This window comes from Aptenodytes patagonicus, chromosome 4 (genome assembly GCF_965638725.1).
Source record: "Aptenodytes patagonicus chromosome 4, bAptPat1.pri.cur, whole genome shotgun sequence".
Taxonomy (NCBI): domain Eukaryota; kingdom Metazoa; phylum Chordata; class Aves; order Sphenisciformes; family Spheniscidae; genus Aptenodytes; species Aptenodytes patagonicus.
In genome coordinates, this window is record NC_134952.1 from 44,074,700 (window position 1) to 44,099,076 (window position 24,377).

Here is a 24,377-nt window from a genome sequence, read left to right on the forward strand (position 1 = left end):
GTACTACAGGTTAGAAACGTTGCTTTTCCCTCTGTTTTGGACTAGGAAACTATAGATGAAGGAATCAGTTGGGCTGGTCTATAGGCAGAATTATACCAGAATAGATACTCCTACCACAACAGGTACTCCAAACTACTTACATGTACACACTTTTTCTGGAACAGAAACAGCCAAGTTTAGAGCTAATGAGATATAACTAATTAAACTCTACACTTCCTAGAGACTTTTATAACTTCATGTTATTCCCAGACATAGCCTGACTTGACGTAGCCTGAATATGATGTACAACCCTAGTATTTCTGATTGCTTACGTATCCTTCAGTTTTTAGGCCAGTGTGTAAATTCATCGACAACAGTAAACGTAATCCTAATTTTACTGCGGAACAAAAAATCCAAGCATGCCACAAATAAATTTCAAAAGTTAACACCTCAATGAGAATTTTATTAGAAAGGCAATTATTAAAAAACACTGGACAATATATACTATTATCACAGCAAAACTACTAATAGTACTGAAATGGTTCCATTAAACCAAAAGCATGATAGTTTAAACACATGCCCTTGTCCCCACAACATGCCAATCTGCACATCAATGTGCAATATTCATATGACAGGACTCTGTACAATGCAAGACCTGATAACAGGTAACAAGAACATTAGGCACAGTCAGCAATTTACAGGACAAGCAATTAATTTAGACCTGAATGTATACATCCAAGAGCATCCAAGGAAAACTCTGAAACATTGAACTGCTTCTCAGACCAATTAGGGAAATACATTTTTCATATGTCCCACATCTTCCAAAAAGCCCTTTCACCACCTCTTTCCTGTCCTTTATGCAGCATGCTGCAGCTACCTCTACAAACTATGAAACACATATGAAAGCTTAAATTATTCTACAGATTTCACCAGTGGTCACTGGTTTTAGCAAACCCTAAATTTTCCAAAACAAAGGGCAATTAACTAAGAAACTAATCATATTGGTAGCTTCCTTCCTTTTTAAGTGACTCTTGTCAAAGACATTTTCAATTTCATGCAAAACAGTGGACAACCTATAACAAAACTCTTGAGGAATCTGTGGTAATTAAATAGAGGAAGCATTTGAGAATAATCTCAACAACCAACCACAAAGATTAACATAAGTAGCTCAAGAAACTTGCAGCAGATTTCTGTGGTTCTTCCTCTATCACAAATACCATCAATGATGACAAAGAGACAACTTCCCTAACTCAAAAGCACATTAAGTATTATTTAATTATGGCTTTGTGAAGAATTTAGTCTCTTGGACAAGCAGCTTCTGTCCTATATCACTCTCTATATGAGGCCCTGGCATTTTTTAAACATTTCCATTAATTAAAAAGGTACTATTCACATGATTTACAAATGTCTCCCAAACATCCTAGTTTCACTCTAATTAGTCAATCCTCTATTACTCTGCATAACCAACTTTGCTCTGCCAGTACTGGAAATTCTGGCAGACATACCAAACCTTTTTGGAAAAAGGGAGGGTACTTAGTAAAAATATTAGGCATCCCAGAGCTTTGTCTGTTGATACAAATTCACTCAACCCCCCCAAACTTTCATCTACTACAGATCAGCTTCCTGCTTAAATGCATTCCAATTCCATTCTGCTCTGCTCTTTATCAATAAGCATGTTACTTCAAATATTAGCATTGCAAACAGTTCCTCCAATTCAGTACTCATACAAGAATTCACTCAGTAAACAGGGCCTGTCTTTTGCATTTGTAGGCATTACTGCTTAAAGCACAAACATCTCTCTTCTTAATCCAAAAAAGGATGTAATGTGAGCGCTGTGTTTTAGTTGCAAACCGATAATTAGTCTCAGTGGCTGATGGAGCTGTTTTGTAATTCATTATAATTAACTGTCCCTAGGTCACTCCTCTTTTCTAGTTACAATCTACCACCAAAAAAGTCTAAAGTTTGTACCCATCAGGAATGTTAACCTTACAAAGTTACAGAAGTACTACAAAACAGTCTTCAAAGAGCGTTCAAAGTGAGGATGAAATAGCCTTGCCTGGCAGTTTGTAGGAGGAACAGACTGCAGTCAGGAGAGGATCAAACCAGAAGTATTTTATTGCCTTTTAGTAAAACAACATGCTAAATCTAGCATTAAAAATATCAATACTTTTTCTGAACCAAACATTTCACCACAGAAAGAGCCATGCCCATAGATAACAATCAGATCCTTGTAAGAAGTGTACGAATGGCTTGCTTCATCTCAAGACGTGCATGGCAAAAGAACCTGAAACTAATTTATAATTATAACATTGGTGCTCACATGTTAATGCCCTGATTTATTACTGCAGTCTGTAACAAACAGAACATCCCCTACTTGTGTGTGTGTTTCTGGGGTCTAAACTTCTTGATACTTCTGCAAACCTGCAGAATCCCTGCGACCGTTTGTTTGTGATAGGAAAAATTCCAGTGAAGTATCATAGACCAGCTGGATACGCTGAAGCTTAGACAGGCAATCGCAAACCCCTGCTCCTTTAAAATAACAGCTCATGCTCCAGAAAGCATTGCTTCCCTCCTTAAAAGAGTCCTCAGAGTTGAAATCGGGTCCTTGATCTTGGGTGAACTGCAATGCATGTGGTCAGCACTGAGCTTCACCATCCTGGGAATGGTTCCACCATACACTGGTCCACATACCACAGGCCGCACCTTTGACATCAAGACTAGACTACTGCAATATGTTCCAGCTAGGGCTGCAGAGAAGGCTCATGTGGTGCTTGCAGCTGGTTGCTGATGGCAGCCATAGAATTGGTGGGAGAGCAAGGGAAACATGGCAAAGAGATCCTGATTTCTGAGTCTTCTGCTCATTTTTCTGGGTATTTCATATGATTCAGATGTCATTATTCACATTAATTGGCTCTTTATACCTATCCATTAGCATGACCACTAAATTTTGAAGGGATGGGGACACAGGAACCTAGAGTTTTAGAATCATTTGTATAATTTTTATTTCTAAAATCTCAGAAACACTTAGCGACGCTGTGTTTTATGGGACAGAGACAACCATAGAACTAACCTCAGAGTCAACAGTTGAAAGCTCATTCTTTGTTTGAGAAAATGTTGACATATCATTTTGGTTTTATGTTAATAGGCACTCTTTTTTTCCTCTTCATCTATGTGGACAAATATGCACACAACCCTCATCTAATTCAGTTGCATATATATGAAAGCAGCTTCTAACGTGTTTTTTTTTTTCCTGAAAGCTCTGTGTCCTATGAGCACAAATGTTCCTGAAATACAGCTGATATTAAAATTTTTTCTTCTTTTTTTAAAAAAGAAAGAAGAGGTTTAGAGGGTATTTTAATACAAAGCAGAAAATGGAAGGAATCATTTTCCAGAAATTCCTGACGAACAACTTAAGAAAATGTTAAACAGTTAATAACCTCAAAATCTCTAGCAGAAACTCCGAAAGCCACTAAAGATAAAAGAATGGAAACCACATGTAACATCCTAGAGACTCATAAGACAACATAATGTACTTTCAATATAGTTTGGACTTCTGTAGTCTCACTTTATAAATTGGATTTTGTATGTCTACAGAAACTGATAGAAGAGGTGTGTCTCTTTTTTACGTTACATATAGGTCTCCAGATTTTTATAAAGATAGAAAAACTATGAAGATTTATAGGAAGTCAAGACTCCCTCCCTAGAACACAGCCAAACAGTATGGCAAACTATTTATTGCCTGAAAAAATAGGCTACAAACGTTATACGTGAAAGAATAAACCTGTGATTTGGCAAGGACATTGAACCTAGGCGCGTGAGAATTATCATGGATATATGAAAACTATCAGGTAGCTTTAGAAACAGAAAAACAGTAGAATTTGGCCGTGTCAGATGAGAAAACATGTCTGTTGTGGAAAAGAAAACACAAAAGTCTCTTGACTGCTCACTGAAAAGAATCTGCAGTTTATAGAGCAAAATACACAGTCTGGTGGCTTGTTAGTTGAGTAATACTGATGAAAACACTTCTGAAGCCCAGGCACTCTTTTCATGAACATGTCTGAAAGACATTTGTAGCTATGCACCAACACCGCTGTCAGTGTGGATTTCAATACACCCTTTAAATTTTCTTTATGTAATTCTGGTTTTAGGTGCCTTGGATTTGCACAGAAGTAAATGGCATCACCTTGCAACAGACTCACCATCATACCAAGCCATACCAAGTAACTCATGCTTTCCTTTAATTCCCTAAAATTAGGGAATTAACAGATCACACACAAATACAGAGTGCATGAAAATACCCCATCCACAAAATATTATGACCACCTCTGGGGTTTTCAAAGCCTCACTTGTACTAAAAAATTCACTAGATCTTTGGTCACCGCAAAATAGAGCCATAAATCAGGATGCCCTCCCGAAACCTTCAAACACTGAAAAGAAAGGCTTTATATTTCAGAGCCAAAATAAGTACAGTGAGGTGGGCTGGAAGAAATACAGCACAACTGGGTTTCTGCGCAAGGAAACTCTCCTTTCATTTGTGCAAAACTTTCTATGTTGCCTTGGTGAATCTGCTCCGCTAGCCAAAGTTGGCTATTAAAATTGTTCCGCACTTTAATAGCTGCTTTAAACAAATCATCCCCATTATTCAGATATGGCTTTTTACTTATGCTCTGTATGGACACACACACACATATGTGTATATTCACACACTGTTAGATACATCTGCACACAGAAACAGACTTGCATTATCTCCTCTCATCAAAAAAATCTGCATTATCTGTTCTTTGAAGTCAGAAACATACATTTTACACACATCTGCACGTACATACATACACGGTCTTTGAAACAGAACTGAAAGAAACAATTCTGTTTCTAGTGACTACTTTCATACTGTGATTCAGTCTATTCAGAAGAATGAATTCAGCCATGGAGTAAAAATTTAAAAAGATGACAAAATCCAACTACAGAAATAACATAATGATCCTTTTTTAAGGATAAGTCTTCCAAATTGTGAGTAAGGTGCAAAAATGGGTAGGAGTAAGCCCAGCTTAAAGCTTGGCCTAAAACCAGCAGGTTGGCTCTCCTGAGAAAAGTCGCTGTAACACATGCAGGTCTTGATTTAAACCAGATTTCTGTGTTCAGTGTGGTTGGAGAACTGGGATCATACTTTTTAAATGATTCTGTAGCAGAAGCAGCACCAAAAAAAAAAAAAAAAAAAAAAATCAAAATATTCCATAGTCTTTTTCTATTCACTAGAGCCCAGGCAGGAACTCCTAATGAAGTTTCTCCAGCCCACCAGATACCGCCTGCATGCATTTCTTGCTCTCTGAAGTGGATTCTTCATCATAGGAGAGGAATTCTTTCTAAATTGCAATTTAAAAATTAAATCCAGCTGACTAAATCTTTATCTAAATTAAATGCTTTTAAAGCAAAGTTCAGTCATTTTCTTGTAAATGCAAAGATTAAAACAATCCTGCCCGAGATCATAAAAGCAAGGAGTTAAATACTGATGTTGTAAACTTATATGTAAACATATTCCCTATGTTCTCCCATTATTTACATGCACACCTCAGTTACTGTGTTGCTTTAACGGGTACAGTAGCATACAAGACAAGAATATCACTCTTCACTCTGAATTTGATGGAGTTAGTTGGTTGGTATAAATGTTAACATTGCTAAAACAGATTTTTGTGTGTTAATCTATTTTTACATTTTAGCCTGGAAAGAAAAACGTAACCATGTTGCCAATGAAAACCAAAAAATCTTTTCCTGTACATTTCTGCTGGCTGACACATCATGTCTGCAAATAATCGTCTTTCTCTAGAAAGCTTTCACTTTACACAAACCCAAAAGGACAAATGAGACGTGCCGTCTTATGAACATTTACCAAAACTTGGATACTTCGGCAATGCAGTATAGCAGCTCCTGATGCACAAACTCAACTCTTCAACTAAATAACTCTTCCACATTTTTAAGGCTGAAATACGAAATCAAGCTCACATTGCCACTTTCTGTTTGAAATACTCTATAGTGAACTGTGATATAAGATTGGTTTCTTCAAAAAGAAGAATTAGAAGAATTTTTTTTTTCTTCTCCTATGTTTTAGACCAGCACATACAATATAGACCATCTTCTGAAACTGGTAACATTTCAAGGAGGAACTTCAAGAGGAACATTTTTTGCTGACAAGAAGGAATAAAATTCCCCAGTCTCAGAAGAAAGTACTAGGAAGGACTGGAATGAATTTTGAATAACTGCTACCAAAGGATGGCTTAGGATAATCTAAGTTATTATCATTATTATGAAATCCAAGATTTCATACTCAAATCATCCCTGGAGAGACACACACACTATGCAAACTAGGGAAAGCAGATTCAGTTGTTTCTTGCCTCATCTCACACAGGTGCACCAGGCAGAAAAAGGCCCAGCACTAAATTGAGCCCATTGTATTTATTTATTTATATAAAAATAAATGCTGTTTACCTTAAACTCCTTCCCTTTGTGAAAAAGGAAAGCGCTGGGGAGTGCCATACACAATACACTAATTACAATCACTTTCTGCTTCAATAAAGGAAATACAAACTTCCTGCCCTGGCAAGGGCCAATGTCTCAAGCAGGTGGGAGAAGGACCACGTTAAGTGTCTAAACAGCAATGCAGAGGAAAAATATTTCCTAAGTTTTCTATTCATGTGTTAATCCAGAAAGCAAACTTCACATATGTAAAAAGAACTGCCTTAATTATTGGTTCTCCTTCTATGATAGTTATGATGGCATAGTAAACTTTTTTTTTTAATTATATGAATACCAAAATATTAAATGATCTGTAAAGCTCTAGGAAGTTCTGACATTTGTGGTCACAAAAGACTCTCCTCTTCCCTTTCTGCAGAATAAGAGGTTAAAATGAGTCTTCTGGGCATACTATAACTTGGTTAGTAATTACTCTGTATGTATTCTTCCTAATTGGATGTATTATCACTATGAAATCATTGCTCAGTATTGCTATTACTGAGTGGGAGCTTCACTCCAAAGGGAACTTTATTACTTAATCTAGCACTGAAATCCTATCTGTTAAGAAGACGGGAATATTTCCAAGATGGAAGATGATTCATAAATACAAAATTCCATAGGCATATTTTGATTAAAGAATATTCCCAGGATGAAAGATTTCCAGCCAATGATTATGTTCTCAAGAGTATATGGGACTATCAGTTAATTAATATGTTCTACATAACCCTGAAATTTTTATTGGGAAAATAAAATCTTAGGGCCACAAACTCTTCTCAGGTCAGTAAAGGTCCAGTAGATCCCCAAATACTTGAAGACTCCTTTCTTCGAGACTAAACAGCAAATGAAAAGACATTTGACAATAACACAAAACATTTCATATGGAAATTATGTAACTAACAGTGCATATACTTATCTTCATCCTTCAGACAGTTTCTCCTCACTGCACCCCATGCACTTCCCTTATCTACACGTTTTCATCTTAGAAACTCAGCTTTTTAAAACCAAAGGTCTTTATCTTCATGTCTTTCAGGTTTAGTGCCTACCACTATTCATAATCTACAGGAAACGATGCTATACACACAGAGAAAACCTATATACATGACATCACACTGATTGATGCTCTACTCTGCTCCCAGGCACATGGGTCCACATTAATGTTGGCATGAGTAAAATCACAAAGCAGTTACTTTAAGCAGAGCTGGTTGAGAAATTAATTTGCTGTTTGAAGAATACAATAATTTCCCCTCAAAGACATGATTTTACAAGTCAGATCAGTTTACTTTGCCCAGCTGAGAACCAGGTAAGTTTAAATAAGACGAGTTTCTCGTGGATCGTTTTGAAGCAGAGTGATAGAAAGAAATTCTGTACAGGAGAGAAAGAAGGAATTTTCCATGTAAGTGGGCTGACCAGCATCCCACAAGTCATTTCCAGCCAGACCGCTCCCTTTGTCTTCCAATGCCCAAAACCCAACAGCTGAACATTACTCATCAGATTTACCACTGTGTCCTTACAGAAACGGAGGCATGCTGTTCTAACATAGCTAACATAGCTATTAGAAATGGCTGTTGCAGTCATACAGACCACAAAGTGGATGACAAAACTGCAACCCCACTCCTGTTTGTGGAGAGGTTAGACTATCATGCCCTCCACAACTGTCGTATAAGCTCAAAAAATTCTTCAGTGCAGAGCAGAGCACAGTGAGTTGCTTTCTGTTGCCTGGAACAGTAGATCTCAATAATTACTTTACAATAATTGTAACTGTACAAAACCAATAATAACTGTAGACTAACACTTTGCAGTTTTATGTGTTGCAATCATCACACAGTCTCTGCAAAAAGAAAGCAGTAGACTCAGGCTAGTCAAAAATAATAGGCCCACAGCAATAGGTGCATGAGTGTCCAGCAAGATGAGCTTGGCCAGGACAATATGTATAACTGTTCTGCTCTTACACACACAAAAAAAAAAAAGAGAGAGAGAGAGAGAAACTGAAGAACAATTTGAAGATAATAATGAAGTCCTAGAAAATTCTCTAAGTAAGAGAACATAAAAACATGTATTTTACAGCAGTGCTTTTTAATGGAATCCTGATACATCAGGCTGCTTATTTGAAATCACACTTTAAATTTTCAGAACAGTTTTTCACAAAAAAAAAAAAAAATTGCTTGGCTCTCATAAAGCTACAAGAAAAGCTATGTGACATACATCTGCCAAGTGCTAACAAACGTTTACCACACATCCACCATTCCAATTTTAGGAAAACTTCTATGTCAGATTGCAGTGTATGGTAACTTGGTAAATTCTAACTTTGTGATTATCAGGTTTCTACTATCTCAAAGATGAGAGAAATGTTTTTATCCAAATGAGACACTCCCAATTCCAACAAAATCCTACTTGTATATTCCTAAGATTTCAAAAGTTGTAAGAACATCTGTATACTTCCTACTCAATCTTCCCAGTTTCTTTTATTCAAACTCTTATCCCTTTGTCCCCACCTTTTCCCACAGGGTTTCTCCTCCTAGTCAGGAAAATTAGTACCAGAATATTATTTCACAAGCAGTCAGTTCTCTCAGGTTTTGTTCCCCATCCGAAAGCAGGATGCCACAGAATCTCTCTCACAATCCTGTTCTCACAAGTATTTGCCCCTTTTTTCACAGTGAAGTGGTTTAGATACAATCAACGCACATGGGCTGAGAGCCATTTAACTTTTTATATGTTTTTTCCATCCTCTTGTTATCGGTTCTGTATCTTAATCCTTCTATGTCTGGTATGCATTGTGAATCACAGACCAGCTCTGGATGCCTGGAAACTGTTGGGCTTCCTTAAGAACATCACCATAACTTTTCCCACCCCAGAACTCCAGTGTATTTCGGTGCACACAGACTTGTGAGCGGACATAAAACTTTCCATACAATATGTAATACATCTTACGGAGTTAATTTCAGAAATATAAGGCTTGGTCCCAGGAATCATGGTTTCAGTTCAATACAGCCACAGAATACTGTGGAAAAACAGTTTCTTGACCTCAAAGCCTAATGAAACATTGAATGTGTCCGCTCCTATTTTTAGCTGTATGCTCTGCAGTGCCATATTCCTTAATATAAGGCTGACCCAAATGTTCCAACAGCAGACGTTGGTTTCTCTTTGATAGCCAATGCATATCTCTGCTTTCCAAGTTTCTGTAAACACATCATTATAAGGAAGGCCAGTCTTACTTTTCCCAGCCTTCTTTCTAATTATGTGCCTGCTGCCAGGAAACTTTCACTTTTTTGTCTTCACAACTAAAATTTAAACAAATGTCTGCTACAGACTTGGAAAAGAAAAAAAAAAAATCTCCAAAGCTGTTACTGTTATAAGTTACAAAGTTACTAAGTAACAAAAAATTCCTTTCAACACTCAATGATAAACATTCGACAAAAAAGTTAGCTACAAGAGTACACCATTGCTAAGTCACGAAATATGTCTTCCTTACAGACTAATGAATTCCACAGGACAAAAAAAAAAACCCAATATTTTGCTTGATTTTGGTTTAATTTTGATAAGAAGCCACAGTAAGTTTTCTAAAACATCCAAGTCTCCTGCCATTACCAACTCTCTTTTCATCCAGGAGCATCACCGGGTTCCTACAGAAGTCTCCTACAAAGAAGGCTGCGAAAGCACTCATATTTTACCGCTTTGTCACATTTACTAACAAACTAACAACTGAGTTAGCAAGTCTTGAGCTCCAGAGATACACACAGCCGCTGCCGCCACAACAGCATCCTTTCTGCCTTTGGAAACACCAAGGGGATGGCCAAGGTCGGCAAATAAAGTGCACCAGCCAAACTCGAATGCAACTACAGATGGGGCAAACTGAAAGGGCAAGAAACAGCCGTGAAAAAAAAAAAAAAAAAAAAACTTGCTCGGAAGAAACGCGGTCAGCCCGATTCGATTACAGCACGGCTTCATTTGCCCTGACCTCTCGCCTTCCATCACCGCTTCTGCCGTGCGGTTCGCCTCATCTGAAGAAAACACGTCACGCACGAACTCAGGAAAGCATCCTGCCATCTTACCTCGGCAACGTTTACGCGGGCAGTTACCACATAGGCGAGCGCAAGTTTCCAGGGGACGAGAGCGATCGGCGGCGGCGAGCGCGGGGCGGAGCGGCGCCCGCAGGTACTCGGCGCTATATAGGGCGGGCCGGGCGGCGCAGGCACCGCGCCGTGACTCAGTGAGCCTCCGCCGGCGCGTCCCACTCCGGCAGCTTCACGTTAAGAGTCCCGCGGTCACCCTGGGCTCCCCGATGCCTGCGAGAGGCGTTACCAGGCTGCTGGGAGCGGCAGGGAAATGTGGGTTTCCCGCAGCGAATCGCCGTCGGGATCGTCTTTCCCTGTTGCCGCAGTCTAAGCCTTAATTACTCTCCCCTCGGAGCTGCGAGAACCGGGACGTTTGGATACGCTTTTTGCCAAAAAAGGCTCGGCTCCCATGCTGGAAGTTCACTTTCTTCCCTCCAGGAACTCGGCATCCATTGTAGGCGGTAGAAACGCTTGAGAAATTTCTACTAAAGCAGAAGCAGGCGCTGCAGCTGCCTAGAGAGCAGAGGAAGCACCCCAGGCTCTTCCATATTGCCATACGGCTGCAGAAGAGTGTTGCCACGAGAGTTTACGTTAGCTTTTCTGCGTAGGAAAAGTTTCTGTGATTTCCACATCATTTTTGTCTGCACGACAGAGGTGGTGGGACAGCTACATGTTTTAACGTAGAACTGTGGAAGCGACGTCTCAAGTTATTCTTCTAAGCTTTCTGATACTTTCTGTTCTTTCTAACTAACACTTATGCCACGACTCATCACTACCAAGTCCCTGAGTTTTCAGGTTAAACTCAATTTAAAACTTTTTTTCAGAAAATCCATATCACTCTATTGCACACTTCAGTCACCTGTTTTACAATCTATCTCCTGTGTCTTCTTCACCTGTCAAAGAATAGCATCAGAGTTCAGAGAACATTTACTGTAACGTTACAAAAATGACATTATTTTGCAGTCTAATTATGCAAAACCATCCAGAGTGCCAAACGCTTACTGTAAATACATCAATTACTACTGTATATTCCCCTAAGGGCATCATTTGGAGGTGGATACTCCTTTTTTTCCTTTCTTTTTTCCACAAGGAGATGAAGACTGAAGAAGAGATTTCTGTTGTTGGTTCATACCCTTCCTGCTAGAACCCACTTGGCCTGGATCCAGTGCTTTCTCACAGATTACATGCTAACATCAGTTTTATGAGTAAGCATAGAATGCAACTAATCCACTTAAACATCTGCTTAAAACAAGATGGACAATCTCAAAAGACACATCTATAAAACCTCTGTTCTCAAATCCATGCTTAATCCACAATGGTGATCGGTGGTATCACTTGAATTTGCTACAACGTGGACAGCAAAAAGAAGTGTATGAACATGCTGCCTTTTATCTCACTACTATTAAACATCCTGGACGACTGTTAAGAGATTTTAGGGCAGCTGAAAGTAAGGGTGCTCCTCTTTCTTCTTTCAGCTCTGCTTTCCAACCAGTGTGTATTATAGTCCAGCTCCAGCTCTGGATGCCTGGAATCTGTTGGGTTTACATAAGAACATCATCATAACTATTTTTCTCCAACTGGTATGAACGCCCAAAATGAGCAAGACCTGCACCTGAGAAATTTCATTCTACGGTGGACGATGCGGAACAAGGTGGCACTGAAACTTGCCCTGCTTATGCAACCCCCTTCACCCCCTTTTCACCACCCAGCCCTCTTTAGGACTCAGAACTCACTCCACATCACTCGATCACTCCAGAACATAACAGGGAGAACAGAGGAATGCTGCCAAGTAGGAAAAAGGGAGGGGGAAATAAAGCATCTCCCCATTGCTAGGACAGAGAGTGACATGCCGGAGTCCTGGCAGCGAGAAGACTGGCACTGCACTAACACTCTTTCCAATTCTGGTACATGACTAGGGGAAGAAGCATGGTAGCCCATACGCATAGTATTAAGATACTACAAAGATGAGAATATTACTCATCACTAATCAGGTCTCTATATGATTTTGGGTAAGTATGCTGGTCAAAGATAGTATTTTATCTAACAAGCAGAACACAGTTCAGCCAGTAATAGCTGTAGATAACCTAACACACACAACAAAGAAGGGACTAATGTACGGTAGGAAAAGCCAATGATAGAAAAACAGTACCTGGACTTCACGTCTCTTAACTGCACCTTCTCCTTTGTATTTGATTATAACAGAGTGAATTAGCATTGCAGTAAAGAAAACCGAGTTCTCTGACTTTTTCTTCTGTCACAGCTCTTACACATTGCACATATTTTGCACATATGTTCCAAGAATTTTGAAGAAGGATTTTATGTCTATGCATGTATGCTCGTGTTCACTTCATGGGGATGGAAGATGAAAGCAAAAAGACAGCTTGTGCACATCAGCTTAGCTCAAGACACTTGCTTCACTGTGACTCCACAAGCATAACTGGGCATGGAAAGTGAAAATGAAGCTCAACTTACTGGGAACCAAACATGAGGCACAATGTGAGATAAAGATCCAAAGAGAAAGGAAACAAAACCATATGCTTAACTTAATATGATCTGTGATTCTTTCTTGTAAACAACTTTGCCTATCATTCCAGCTCCAGGAACATTTGTTTCTAGTTTAAGGAGTTTCCAGCTACATGTACAGCATGACGGGCAAACTAAAATGAGGAAAGCTAATTTACATGTAAAAAGACAATTGCATACAACTCCAATGAAGTCCTAATATTTAAATGAAATATTTAAAATGTAATGACAATTATAACAAACAGTTTTTGGAAAAATGCAGTAAAAAACCCCAACAATTATCTTCTGTGAACTAATGGAGGTAATGGTAAATGCCATTAGTAAAACAGGCAAACACCAAACTGCCTGAAGTCATATGAGGTTTTTTTGCTAGCATTCATTCAAAGTTTGAGAATCCTCACAAAATGAAGATTCACTTTTTATGCCACCCTGTAAATAAAATGAGATTAGTATTGCTTAAAGTACAAAAACTAAAAAGGATGACTTCAGGAAAAAAAGGCTGAAAATGCAGAGAGAAAGACCTTACACAAAGTAATTACATCTACAGACATTTGAGAGAAAACAAATGAAGATAAAACAACTCAATGGACTTCTTGAGAGAGTCTGTCAAGTTCTTAAACTACTACAGAATAAATTGTAGTATTTAAATGCAATCTTATTGCTTGTGGTGTATCTTCAGTGAAGGAAGTGTATTTTAATAGAGCGTACATCCACTGCCATCCACAACAGCTAGTTTCCAGGTGCTACTATGCTACCAATAATTGCACAATTCTATTTCCTGTCTTCTACTTGCCTACTTGGTTTTTCTTCATTATGATATGCAAAATTTTAGCATCCTAGCTGGTGAATAACAAAGACATTAAAATCTACACCGGAGTCTGCAATTCTGATCATGCTAGTTAAGACCAGATCTCTCAAATTCTTTAAATCAAAACAGGATGTTTTTCAAAAAGAAAGCAAAAAAATATAACTAAAAAAATTCTGAGGTCTGAGTTCTGAAGAAGAAGTTGTGATTGAGATTCAAATGGTGTTTTCTACATGGGGGAGACACATGACACGAGATTCTTTTGGTCTTAAAAACTGGAAATTAATTCAAGAATATAGGCATGCCTGTAAATCAACCCAAATAGTATTCAGCTAGCCACAATGGAGCTTTGCATCATATTACAGTTCAAACATCGTTAAGCTCAGATGGAAATGGCAGTAACATAGGCACTGAAGGACTAGACAAGGGAACTGAAAGAGTTTACAAGCTTTCAAACTGATTCATATGCAGCTGACTGAATTCAATGATTTATGGAGCCCAATTCAGCAATCTCCCTGTTTTTCTTACATAAAGGAAATGCATCCCATTTATGCTAGCTATACAAAATAAGCTTTGACATGCCAACCATTGTGGATTTTCAAATTTTTATTTAAAACAAAAAAAAAAACCCTCCATAAAATTACATTCCCTCCCACACTGTACTTGACAACATTTAAAAGCTTTGAATGGGGACTACTAGGCCAGGAACAGGCCACTGATTTTCTTGGAATGCATGAGGGTTTAAGATTTCTTTAGAAGGCCAAAATGCAAAGTTAGCTTTTCCTAAAAACAAAAGGGACTAACTGTACCTCTGAAATGGCAATTGCCAAACATGTACCACTCCAAAGCATTCAGCACTATTTCAAAAGTCTCTTGAATCCTGTATTACAAGCATCCTGTACTACCTGACTTTGCTGGTGTTGGCAGACACTGAGGTGGAAACTGTAAAGTGCTTTGTTTGGTATTATTTCCTGTTGGTGAAATTCACAATGTCGAACTAGGAGTACCAAGTTGTTTGTGGCTTTTGTTTTTCTTAGCACTTCCGGAAAATAAAGAGTCACATGTTTGTTACAAGAAAAGTACTTGAGCAAACATTTCCCATCACTTTCAATTCTGCCAATACACACCATCAGTTATGTGTTTTACAGAGAGGAAACCATTGCTGCTAGAGCCAACATTTGAAAGCAAACCATACTGCAAAGTCCTCGATCTATTAAAACATGATTCAACAAAAATAAAATGAAAACAGGACCTTTTTCCAAACTTCTCATTATACATAGAGGAAAACAAAGATTAAAAGTTTCTACTGCTGAGACAATTTTCATAAGAAGGCAATTAGCATTTTAATGGACATATATGTATACACACACATGCGTGTATATACATGGTGATGAAGTGACTCATGCTTAAGTCTTCTTTGTTATAATACTAATTACTTCACCTTTTGGACTAAAATAGCAAAGGTCTTCAGTTGTTTACAACTGTTTGCAAAGTTGTTTAAATGGTATTGATTAGACTTACCATGTAACCCCTATGACGGCATGGAGAAAAACCATGGGTCTACGATATAGGCACTTTCAACAAGGAACTGGAACAGTGGTGGTTGAACAACAAGCACATAGAGAAGTCAAGCATCCCGATGGCTTCCTTAAAGTACCTAGATACTTCAGTACCCATGTTCTCAGCCTGTTTTGACCATGACTGATCTGCGAGAATTTCCTAGCCTGCACAACTACTGGTATAGCAACGTGTATGAGCTCTGGAAATAGCTACATTAAATATAACAAAATATAACCCGGAAAACAATTCACTCCTCAGACTCAAAAGGATTTTGACTCATGTTAAGCTGCCAGTTTCACTAACCCCACAAAGGAGAACTATTTTGTAAGTCTTTGTCCAATTTATTTTCTCTCCCAAGCTGTGCAGCTGGTTCTCCCCTGTATTCGTTTCCCAACTCTTGCAGCTTTTCCTTGCACTTTCATTCTCCCTCACTCTACTAGTCTTCTAAGAGTCTCCATTTTTTATTAATGAAACAAATTACGAAGCCACTTGTAATATATTCTTCTGTTTCAATCAACATATCGGGATCAAGAGCAAAATAACCTTGCCTAAGGCTTACCCTCCGTGCTTTTGTTAGTATTGTATCTATGGTTTCTTCTTTACTTCATAATAACATTGGCATAACGCTCTTCAACTGTGATACTGAAATCACATTTGCAAGCATCCCTATGGATCTATGACAGGTCTACCTACACTTCAGACGCTTAAATTGTTAGGAGGCTTATATAAAGTCACAGGTGGTTGCTGCAATTTGAATGTCACCCGTAAGTCCTTCCCAGTTCCCAACTCAAATCTCAACACTACATTCTCTTCTTAAATACTCCTGATACGGTAATACTGAGTGTCTTGTATCTTTCAATTAGTTACACTTTAGTAACTTACAGCTGCTGTAATTGAGAGGCCTGTCAGGAAAGATAAAGAAGCTGTTTCTTCTGAGTCAGGCTTCCCCACAACATTTAAAATGTTTTTCAGTAGCTGTTTATGAGCTGATCTGGACACAATTTCAAGATCAAGGCATAACTTACTTTCTTTCATCAGGATGTCAAGCTCATAGTGCATTTAATTGTTTGCTATAAAGGCTGTGAATTTAGGAGACATTCTGTTGCTAATGTTTTGAAACCAGAGCAAACCAGGCCAGTATGTTAAACGTTACTGCTGAAGCTTGTGCCCACAGCTATTTAGTTTTCTCCGTTCTAGCTTTCACACAGTCAGCGGAGATCACAGCAGCTCCTTCATCTACTGAATGTTTCTGTTGTGTCGATTCTTCCTGCTCCAAGCAAGTCTGCAGTGAAAAGGTGAATGGTGTTCTGTGCCTTTTCCCACCAGGAATAAGACCTTTTGAATTCAGCCCGTATAAGTGTGTGTGTGTGTGGAAAGTCCCAAGACACTGGGAATTAGGATCGCAGGGTATGAATTCCATACCTATGTTTAAAACAATAGCTTACTTGCATTTCTGATATCCCAGAATATTTTTCCACCAAGTCATTTCGTTACGAAATGCTTTTCTGTCAGAATTATCAGGACGTTTTTTTTAGTACTCGTTTTCTTTCTTCTCTCTCTTTCTCTACTACTGTTCTCAACTGTGAAGACACCCTGGTCTCTCAGGGGTGCATATGTACCCTTTCTAGATGAATTTCTAAGTTTTCATTAGAACGCTGCAGTAGACAAAAATTCATGACGTGTTTTCGTAATGCTTGAAATGATCTACAATGGGATTTTTTCCCCTGGCAGAGGAAGACTCATTTATCTTCAAGCTGCTAACCAACGGGGCTGCCAAAGACCCCTCCTTTATAAACAAAAATCTATAAAGAGGTTTCAGAAACATGAGAAAATATGACAGACACAGCTTGAGTTCGTCAGCTTTGCTGGCAGAAGGTTACAGAAGGATAAGGACAAGTTCGTGAGCCTTGATCCCCTCCATTTACCACTTCGCTTTTACCAACGGAAAGCGGCTTCCTGCAGAAAGACTGCTTCCCCGCCCGCTCCCCCCTGCTCGTATTCTGAAATCCTCCCGCTCCAACTTCCTTATTTGGTTGCCGGGACTGTTCTTTGTCTGGCTGAACCCCCCGGGCCGCGCCGCCCCCGGCTCGGCCGCGGCTCGGCTCCAGCGGGCCACCCCGCCCGGGCCCCGGGCGAGCAGCAGCAGCCGCCGGCCGCGGCCATGCCCATGTAAGGAGCACCTTCCCCGGGCGCGGGCGCCGGCGGGGCGGGGCGGGGCGGGGCGGGGCGGGGCGGCCCCGGCGCGGGCGGAGCCCTCTCGCAGCCGCTGCCGGGCAGGCGGGCTTTCTCCGCAGCACGCAGCGGGCATCCTCTCGAGCACCGCCGTCAAACTATTTCTGGTTCCTCCACTCGTCCCCCTGTAGCAGCCTTACCTTTAAAGGCGCAAAGCCGTGGGGGGTTTCCTGAGCAGTGTCACCTTTTAAGCTGCCGTAGCAGCGTGTGCGAGCCACTGGCAACGAGACAAAGGAAAACGCAGTTACAAAGTTCCAGTGTAAAAACTCACAGATTCTTGTCATATTTTTCATCGTTCTTTAGAACAGGTTACAGCGTGTCCTTTGGGGATTTAACTGCTGCTTTCTGCAGAGAAAAAGGAATCCCTCAACAGTGCTACCTCTTTTTTAAAAAGTGGTTATTCTGTCATGCTACAGGAAGAAAGCAAGGGAGTCTAGTTTTACTCTCAAAATATCCCTAAAATCTTCTAAGTAGTATTATAAAGAGCAGCGTACCTGCTGGAAGGCGGTGTAAATTCGCTAGCAGAACACTCCCTACTGTTATTACTGTTGCCCGATACTCAGTTTTAGTAGTGTGTCAGGTACTTCACGAGAAAGAATTTACAGTCTAACCGTACATGCATATGCAAGACCAACAGCAAGCAAGGAAGAACACTTAAATAAAAGAACTAGCCCTGCTGGCCACTGTATTTTTTGTTCACATCTTTTACATTTAGTCTTTCTGAAGTGGAATATCACAGGCATTTATGGGATAGTCATTTTTTAAATAAATACCGAGGAATCCTGCAGGAAGTGATTTCTTTCTTTAAATTTAGATGTGAAAATGATAACAGTTCGGGAGAATATATACTGAATATGTCCATGAGTGACAACTGAAACAAAAAACATTAATATGCAGAGATATCTCTATCTGACTAAGGAAGTTATTGAGCTGTGGCTCCTTAAAAGGAATACCCTTCATGAAGTAATGATTCAAAATTAGTAAAAGTCTTGTGAGACGGTCCTCTCTAAGGCAGTGTGACAAGAAACGGTATTTTGCAACAAATTAAAGAAGTTGTAGCTAAACTGGGAACTTTCTAATTCTGTTTGGGAGCCTGGAAGCATTCCCGTATTTCTCAGTATGGTTCCTTAGTATTAAGTCATGAAAAGAAGCCCTTAAGTAATGCTAAAAGTTCTTCCACTATTGCAAGCTCCTGTGGATGTTTGGGCGAAGCAGAAAACAAGTAGCAGACTGGAAGAAAGAGAGGACTGCGTTAAGTCACTGATGTACAGGGCAATAGCGACTGCTCCTGGGCACAAGCGCATGAAAAAAAAACCAATTATGGAGAGTACAAAGGTGCATTTATAACCACCTTCCTATAACACTCCTTCAGCTGCACCCAGCACATTAAGCCAGTTATATTTTCAGCTCAACAGAAAATGGACTCTGGTATTTTTATATTGCATTCTTGCCCTCTTCAGAGGCCTAAACAAGTTTGTTTACTTGTGAGGAACTCTCAAACTAGAAAAACTTAAGGAAAGAGCTTAATAAGAATAGCAGAATAAGAAATATATTGACCACATCATATTTACGTTACGTACATAATGCTAAAATTCACCTCAGAAAAAAAACAACCAAACAACTTCGGCAAAATAAGAAACGTACAGGAACAATTTAGTAGAATTTATGTCCAGAAAAATCTCCTGGTTTCAAGTTATCTGTTTCGAGATGAATGTAATTAAAACATTCATAACTGACAAAGAAAATGCTAAAATTAAAATCCAAAATACAGAAATGCTTTAAGAATAAATTAAACAAAAGTCATAAGGACATATGATTGTCAAATAGTAATTTAAAACAAAATGGGATATCTCATGAAGCTCATCCTCTCCGCTGCTAAAGGCTGCAGCAGTACTGGTTTATTTCAGAACAACTCCATCATCTCTAGCAGGTGTTCAGGCTACTGACAAATAACTCACTGCTGATTCTGCAAGCAATTTACTGTCCAGGCCCTGCCATCTGACATCAGTTCTTCTGAATGGAACGAATGACACCATAACAGATATGTTCAGGGTAGAAGGACATATCCTTTGACCTTTGAGGTGCTGTTCTGCATTTGCTCTTTTGCTGTTGTGCCATATTTCCCTTCTGCAAATAACAGTACGTCTCTGCTGAATGAGGAACTCGCAGTGCTCTCAAGAAAGCTATCTAAAAATGTAGATAAATGCATACGAAAGCTTAGGCCTCTACCCTTGCAGAAAAAGGATGATCTCCCAGAGATCTGGAAGTTACTACTCAACTGACTTTCAATGACAATTCCAGACCTGTCTCTGTCAAACAGATTTCAAAGTACATGTTTTCTCTCTCTAAATACTCCACGTAGTTAAATTGCTACCATTGACCCCAGTGGCAATCTTTCAGCAAGTAGAGCATATGCGTTCCCCATGCCATCTTCTCATTTTGGTAGCTGCCAATTGTGCTTGCACAATTGAATCCTTCCTTCTCCTCCCCCAGTGAACCCACTCACTCAAACTACTTCACTGCACACAGTAAATCAACAGTTGCAACTAGACTGAGAAAGATGCTGCCACGGCTCACGGGCTTGAAGCGCTGCCCTCAGAGAACTGCACTGTATGCTGTCCCACCTGCACTTCTGCCAGAATGTACTCGTGCTGTCCAGCTCCACATCAGTGTTATGGCAGTTTTATGTAGTCAAAAAATAGAAGGCTCTGCAGGAGCAGTGGAATAGAAATGTGCCAGGAAAGATCACATCATTAACCTGGTGGGCCTGAGTAGTTTTATCAGCTGACTATGAAGGCATTAGGTACCGGTGCACAACCCTTTATCAAGTTTAGACTACTGGCAGCAACTGTTTCAACCTGCTGCTGGGGAACACCAAATCCGTAAACTACAAAATCCTTTACTGTTATTAAAGTAATTATTAAAACAGTCAAAAAACCTAGCATTTTATCATCAGTAAAACAAAACCTGAATTTCTGCACTAGTGTTCAGCCTTGTAATAAAAATTAAGAATACCAGCATTGTAACATAAGTGCTAAGACATTTAGTAATATTCTAAAGCACAATCAACAACACATTATCATATTTCTCAGACTTAACACCTTAACATATTCTGGATGTATAGATACACATACTGATAATAATATATTCTAATACAGAACTTCAACAAATCTCCTGCCACAGTATGAGAATATACATTGACTTAACTGTTAAAAATAATTCTTTACAGACCTGTTGTACCTAAACACCTGAAACCTGAACACTGATTTTGTTTGTTTGTTTGGAGGAAGGGGTTTTTGTTTTGTGGTGTTTTTTAAAACATAAGTGATCTGGGAAAAGAGGCACATATGGTGAACAGTGCCAGACTCAGCACAGTTCTGTGTGGAGTTCAACTGGTTATCTCCTGCACTTTTGAGAACTGACAGTTTACTTCTATTTTTGGTTACTTTCTTTTAAACACTTATTTTTATTTGGGCAAGAAGATATATTTTGTCAAGCCTTTATCCCTTGGCTGTTTGGTTTCTTCAGAAGCTTTTCAAAATGGACTGTGTTGAAAACCTTTGGAAATCCAGTGGACTGTATCAACTAGACTTCACTCAACCACATGGTTCTTGTTGATTCTTTCAAATCGTTTGAATAGATTTGTGAGGTGCTACCTCTATTTACAAAATTTATTTTGTTTTCCCAAAACGTCACATTATGTTCATGATCTTATTATTCTAATTTCTTTATTCTAGATCATACTATTATTTCTACTAATTTTTCAGATACTGGGCTCATCGGTCAAGAGTCCCCTGAAACTCCCTGAAAACTCTTTTTAAAAATCAGTGCTATATTTGCTGCCTTCAGTTTATTAGCTAAATATACTATTTCTTTCATATCAAAATATTGTCCCAAATTTTATTGGCCAATATATAATCTGTAGGCTTAATACATTTTTCTTTTTCTAGACATTTTAGATACTCCGGAAAGAAACACATTTCCACATTGAAACCAAGATAGCGTAATCAAGGACTGCTTGCTGCAAATTTCTCCCAGAACTTTCATGGAAAGACACAGAATGCACACATGCAAGCGTATAGGTACCCATAGGCAACCACACAGACACAGGCAAGGAATGGTTATTTCCCAGTTTAAAATTAATCTGTGCAGTTCAGCTGACCATTAAAATACGTTTGCATGGAATCACAAGAAAGATAGGAGACAAGGCGTTTCTATATCGGCGTTTTCACCATGATAAGAAAAACAGACAGTTGATATGAAAAAGAACTCTGCATCATGCACTACATGCCTGAACTTCCAGCACAGCATTAAATATTTAAGCACAACTGTGCAGAAAAGCTTTTCATGATGCTGTAACTATCATATCTAAAAAATGTATTTTTTTTTCAGGTATCACAGATTTTTGTCAACTAGATGTAAGTGGGATTCTGAAAGAAATGCCATCTTTTACTGCAACCAAAAACATTTGCTTAATATCAAGACTCTGGTCAACAATATTTCATTACTACACATCAATTTATTGCTTGAATTGAATTTGCATTTAATCTTAATGCATGCTTTTCTGATTACAAACCCATGTGAGCAACATTAACAATATATATATATGAATGAAAACCATGTGCTTTCATATCAAAATAGTATTGCCAGAACGTTCAGTGCAGAAGTACTAAAACATATCCTGGAGGAAACCTGGATGAAAGCTACACCGAAATATAATGCAGTTATGAGTAGTAAAAAGTCCTACATTTGACTTGTATTTACAGCAGCAGCCAAGGGCAATGCTCATGTATGAGAGAGCTGGGCACAGGTTCATGGGAATAGGAAGTACTGTTCTCCATATGTATAGCTGACATGCCCCCTTGTATTGTATTTAGATCTGGAAAACATTTGCCAACATGTTATCATCAAAATGGATCAATAAAATCAATCACTGTCAATTGCAAGTAGATGACCACTTTCCAGTCTGGTTTTAGAGAGACATATATGCTGCATGACTTCATTAAATGAAAACTAGTAATACCTGCAAGTGGTAAATAGTAAATAAGCACAGCCTACAGTGAGGAGCGGCAGAATGAAATTAAGAAGTGACAAACTGAAGCTGACTATAACGGAAAACCTGACAGCATTATTCCATAGTTTAACTCATCTCGGTCTGTTGGGGAAAACACAAGATCCACAGATCAGACAGTGCTAAACAGAGAATAAAGCAGCACTGTAATAAAACTAACTCAGCGATACAAAATCATTTTTATATTAGCTCTCGATGTGCTGTACTAGTGAGATCTTCTTCCTTTGTAGGAGTCATGTTTATTGGATGCTCAGGAGAACAGAACTTTAGAGCAACCAAAACCCACTATAAAGTATAACAAAAAGACATGCATCATGAAGTCTGGGACTGTCAAAGCACAACATGTTACAGACTTAATTTTGTCCTTTAGAAACCAGGTTTCTTCTTCCTAGACATTACAATATATTTCAAGAAAAAAAAATAAAGACTTCAATAGTAATTTGCAATAACTGATCTTATGGGTAATGTACTCCTAGTGGGAGTTCGGAATGACTTAGTGTGAAGATTTGTGGACAAGATTTTTATGCTCTGTTTACATTTTCTGGGAGCTTAAGAGAAAACAGTCTGAAACAAGCCGCAGCTAACATGCTACAGGAAATGAAGGAAGAGAACCAGACTTCTCAAGAAAGATTTACATTTATATAATGGTGATGGCTATGTTTTGGCTTAGAAAAAGGAATGCAATTGTTCTAAAATACACAGAAAAGCTGTTGACTGGCGCTTCTCCTTACTTAGTGAATCATGAACCACTCCAACACTGTATACTGTATCATAATGCTTTTTAAGAGAGCTCTTTCACCATTGTATGGTACTTTGTTTACAGACCACGACTTCTTGCATCTGCAAGTCCTCTCTCTGTATGGCAACCGAAGAGACGCTAAACCAGCACAACCCCCACCTATGCCAAAGGTATTGGTGTGAAACCCACCAGGGCATTTTCCATGGTTACAAGAGAAAGCATTCAGACAGCTTTTTGGTAAGTAGTAATATGCTCTTCAGAGTATAGCATCATCTTTTATTAACGATGTCCACAGCACATTGCTAGAAGAACCTGCAATCAGCTGCTTACAGCTTTGCAAAATTTCCATTTATGCTGAAATAATCCATGGCAAGCATCTGATCAGAATATTTTTGTCGTCTCTTTTTAAGTTTTATACAAAGAAGTTTTAGGTGCCTTTGCACTTAAGTTTTGAAGTTGAAATTAATAAAAGGGGAATGTGCTTCTTACATCTTAAGGACATTCTAGCGTGTGAACACTTCTGTAGAGAATTAATTTCTTTGGCAGAGGATCTTACTAGTGCCAGAAATAAGTCTTTTTTCTCTACACTAAACTATGCCTATATTTGGCAAGATCATGAGCTCTTTTATTTAAAAGTAAACAAACAAAATCCCTTCCTACCAAAAATTCAGCTTTGCACAAGCTCAGTATGACATCAGAATTTCCAGCCAGATTTTTTCCAGTAGGTCAGAAATCCATGGATCATACACGTAGGATGGTCTACGCTAGATCTCTGAACTGTTACTGGCTTAGCAGGACCTTCCTAGAAATCCTGTTCCGAAATCACAGATACAAGGCATGAGAACTGAAAGCAAGGAGTTTGTCTCGCCTGCATTCCCAACGTTTGCTCAAGATGATGACAGGCAACTGGAT

The 24,377-nt window shown here is 38.9% G+C and overlaps 1 protein-coding gene across 7 annotated transcripts in view; it reads right to left on the bottom strand.

Annotated features, from left to right (window-relative positions):
- PALLD (palladin, cytoskeletal associated protein) overlaps positions 1-24,377 on the bottom strand; it is a 220,776-nt gene that overhangs the window by 62,116 nt on the left and 134,283 nt on the right. Inside the window, exon 1 of one of the 7 annotated variants that reach the window (XM_076336556.1) lies at positions 10,533-10,702. The exons of the other annotated variants lie outside the window; for them this stretch is intronic. The gene's annotated coding sequence lies outside the window, so the exon portion shown is untranslated. Of the gene's footprint in view, positions 1-10,532; positions 10,703-24,377 lie in introns of those variants that run through there. 7 annotated transcript variants of the gene reach the window in all.